At 44.3% G+C, this 4,258-nt stretch overlaps 1 pseudogene; it reads right to left on the bottom strand.

Moving 5' to 3' along the window:
* Window positions 1-276: 276 nt before the first annotated feature.
* On the bottom strand, window positions 277-1,937 carry LOC105822390 (annotated as a pseudogene).
* Window positions 1,938-4,258: the final 2,321 nt, after the last annotated feature.

A 4,258-nucleotide genomic window follows, 5' to 3' on the forward strand; every position in this document is an offset into this window, starting at 1 on the left:
ACAGAAATGCTGATACAGCCTCTGCACAGTCCTGTTAGGGTCTTAAAGAGCATAAAAGCTGGGACCGGTAAAGTCCACAGAAATTCACTCTTGCCTTTAAGAGCCTTTGAAAACTGAAAAACAAACGACAAAAAACCCCAACGGGGCAGGAACCTAAATTCTGAGACCAAACATAAAAGTCAAATTTGGCGGTTCTCAGCGACAGTGGGGAATTTCCAACGGGTAGGATGGGGAGGGGCGGGGGAGTCAGAGATGGTTTCTCTTGGCCTGTATGTCTCACTGATTTCCGTCTTCCACATGCTGCAGCTCTTCTTTATCCTGTCTTCCCCATCACCTGTGTGACTGAGGTCCACAGTGTCGGGTGACCACGGAACAACTGCATGGTACGCTAGAGTCCTCATAGCTGTCTTTGCGCAGCGTACCCAGTTCTGCAACTGCGTCATCAAAAGCTGCTTTTGCCAAACCGTGGCGCAGCCAGGTGAATTATGAATTTCGCAGTAGAATGCGTAAAAATTGAGAGCAAGACCAAAGCGCATGGGATGCGCTGGTGGAAGCCCTGTCCTTGCAGCCTCACTGGCAGCTTTCCAGTAGGCTGTTCCCCCGCAGCCTCCTTCCTGCCATTCCCGGTGGCACCTTCTGCCAGATCCCCGCAGTAGGTCCTACCTTCCGTTTAATAACAGAAACCCTGGACTCACCGGCGTTAGCTGCTGGAATGAGGTGTTTGTGCAGTATATCCAGAATGTCACAACAGATTAGCTTTAGCTCCGTCTCAACCATTTGCCCGTATTCCCGAATCATTTTTAGTTTGTCCTCTCCTCCCTTGTTTTCTTCTTTCCGTTCAATGCTGCTGATTATTCTCCAGGAGGCTCTTCTAGCCCCAGTCACATTTTTATATGCAACAGACAGATTTCTTTCTTCACCTGTCAGCTGCACATCCCTCCCTGCTATTTTCCTTCTTGATTCCACCAGTTCGTTCTGCAGCTCAACCTGTTCGCCTGGGGCACCAGAGCCTCCCAATCAGCCCGGGGGCAGCGGCCCGAGCTCCAGCTCCGGTGGGGTCTGCGCCACGGGTGGGAGCAGGTGGCAGTGGGTGTCAGCGGATGGGATCGGGTGGCGCCTCAGACACTCTGAGCTTCTTGCTCCCGGTCAGGGCAGCAAAAATGGTGGCGCCTCAATGCTATTCTCTCTTTACTGCCTCTCTCTGTATCCCTCTCTGTCCCTGTCTCTCTGTGCCCGTCTCTGTCTCACTGCCTCTATCTCTCTTTCCCTGTCTCTCTGTCACCATCTGCCTGCTTCCTCCTCCCCTCTCTCTGTGCAGTCTGGCTCTCGCTGGTGGCCGCAGAGCCAAACACGACCACCTAGGACTCCCCAGATCACATCTCAGTTTGAGGAACCAGCTAATACTGACCACCATGCTGAATATTACCAGAAGAGAGATCTGCCCAATTCATTCATCTTGGGTCGGGAAGCCTCTCTTAGTCCTAGTAGTGAGTCCCACACCACACAGATGGCTCCAGAGACTCCACCTGGGGTGGGAACAGATGTTCTCATAAAACAGGAACGAGGACTGGGCAGACAGCCTTCTCCCAAAAGGTGTTTAACACACTTAGAAGCTGACTCAATAAGTATTCACCATTAAGCGAGCCCTGTCTTTTTTGCACAAGTCCTTTGTGAAGGGGTTCATACACATTAGCTCACTGAGTTCTCACAAAAATCCTATGAAATATTATTATTCTCATTTCTATTCTCATCTTAATAATAATAAAACCAAGCTGCAAAGAAGTTAAGCTATTCATTCAAGGCCCCAGCATTAGTGAGTGGCAGATGCCAGCGCGGTATCCAGGTCTGTTTTTGTGACTGCTATTAACGAGTTGATACGTGAAAAATCTGGGTAACATTACGGAAACTACAAGGATTCAGAGTGTACAAAGGTCCATGTGGGTATTACAGAAACAATGAGGGAATTGTCTCGGGACAGATTGGACCAGAGAAATCCCTTGAGGGATCAGATTCAGATGGGAAGGGAGGAGGAGGAGACACGGTGAGAGGACAGTGAGTGGCTTTAGTGCGTTGGGTCATTCTTCAGGGTTGGAGGTGACCCCCAAATGCAGGATAAAGCAAGTTCTAAGATTTAAAGAATTTATAATGTTAGGTATTGACGGTGAATTTTTAAAAGTCTATTACTAGTAAACATTTTTACTTATATTTAGAAAATATTGCTAGCAGAAGAGCCACGCAAGTGTATTAGTTATCTGTTGCTGCATAACAAATTACCCCCAAAGTTTAGAGATTTAGACAACAAATATTTACTGTCTCACAGTTTCTGTGGGTAAGGAATTCAGAGGCACTGCGGATGGGTGGCTCTGGCTCAGGGTGTCCCTCAGGAGATGGCATTCCAGACATCAGCCGGGCTCTCGTCATTTAAAGTTGGCTTCAGTTTCTCACTGGCTGTTGGCTGGAGGCCCCAGTTCCTCACCGCACGGCCTCTCCGTGGCACGTGGCAGCTGGCTCCCCCCAGCATGATGCTCCGTGAGAGCAAATGAGGCCTCGAGTGAGCAAGATGGAAGTCTCCTTGTCTTTTATAAGCTAATCTCAGAAGTGACTTACCATCACTTCTGCCATAGATGAGTGGTCGGACTAACCTGAGGACCATGTGAGAGGGGAAAACAAGGATCACTGGGGAGCCATTGTGGGGACTGGCTGCCACACCGAGGGCAAAAATTCATTTACCTTTCCTTACCAATACACGACAGGAACCTTTGCGGACATGTCTCTCAATGGACCTATTCAGGAAGCAGTTATCTGGATGCTATTATCAAAAAGTATAATAAGAGGCACATACTGCCTGGCACATCCTTCGGTCTTCAAGAAGAAGAATAAAAAGTTAATAGGAACAAAATCATTTGAATATTGTATTGGAAGAAATATTAGGAAACAAGGAGTCTAAGTGAGGCACATCGAGTGGAGTGACTGCCAAGGACAAGTCTTTTAGGGACAAAGCTGAATTTGGAACCCCAAGTCCGCGGTTGGCGAACCTCCTCGGGCCTCCTTGGATGTTGGATATAATATGCGATAATTCTACCCTTGCTGTCAGTCTCCTTTTCATGAAATTCTGCTACCTTACACTCAGATTTTCTTCTATAATTCTGTCTGAAGGCATTTCTATTAGAAATAATTAGCAATATAGGAACCTAAAGAATTAAGAATAGAAAAAGGAGGTAAACCAGAAGTCCCGGTGGAACTGGAGATTTTTGCAGCGATCCCTTAAAGACATTGAAAGGAAAGTAGGGAAAATAATCTGAGCCCACGTCCCTCAGAAATTCTCCATAAAGAGAGAGAGCAGAGATGACAGAGAGGCTGGTATAATGGGGTTTGGCATGAAGCCGTTGTTTTCCTTTATTAAGTACTTTCAATTATTAACTTTATATAGGGAAAGACCCAACGGGGATAAAGAATAGTCCATAATGTTTCTACTTGATTGAAATGTTTTTCTATTACTGTTAGAATATTTAAAAAGTATTATACCTCAAAAAGTTAAACACAGAATTCCCATATCGCCCAGCAATTCCACTCCTATATACCTACCCCAAATAACTGAAGACAGGTATTGAAACAAAAACTTGTTACACAGCCGTTCATAGCAGCATTGTTCACAATAGTTAAAAGGTGGAAGCAACCCAAAATGTTGATGAATGAGTAAATAAAGTGTAGTATATCCATACATGATGTGCTACTTAGCCATCAAAAGGAATGAAGTGTTTAAATATGGTACCATTTGAATAAACTTCATGGAAAATTGTCTAATGGAAACAGTTGATTATTATGAATCTAAAAGTTTCTTTATCTTAAGATTAGTCATGCTATAAAGGCAGTATATCATTTATAAGTTTTATTCCGTGACACATTTCCTGTTTTGCTGTACTCTACATGTGGGCATGCTTATTAAATAGCATGAGACTTTGGAGGAACAAAGGACTTATTTCACTAAGTAGACTAAAATCTTTACTACCTGGAACTCTTAGAAAAGTAAATGTTTCCAGATTGAAACATTTTCTGGATAGAATTATTTTCTTTTAATTGAAAATCCCCAGATATATTTTTGTGTGTATATTTGTATGTATATAATTTAATTTTAAATATTTTGGATGGAAACACAATATAAATGAATATTACCAGAAGAGAGATCTGCCCAATTCATTCATCTTGGGTCGGGAAGCCTCTCTTAGTCCTAGTAGTGAGTCCCACACCACACAGATGG

This window comes from Propithecus coquereli, unplaced genomic scaffold (assembly GCF_000956105.1).
Source record: "Propithecus coquereli isolate 6110/MARCELLA unplaced genomic scaffold, Pcoq_1.0 Scaffold608, whole genome shotgun sequence".
NCBI lineage: Eukaryota > Metazoa > Chordata > Mammalia > Primates > Indriidae > Propithecus > Propithecus coquereli.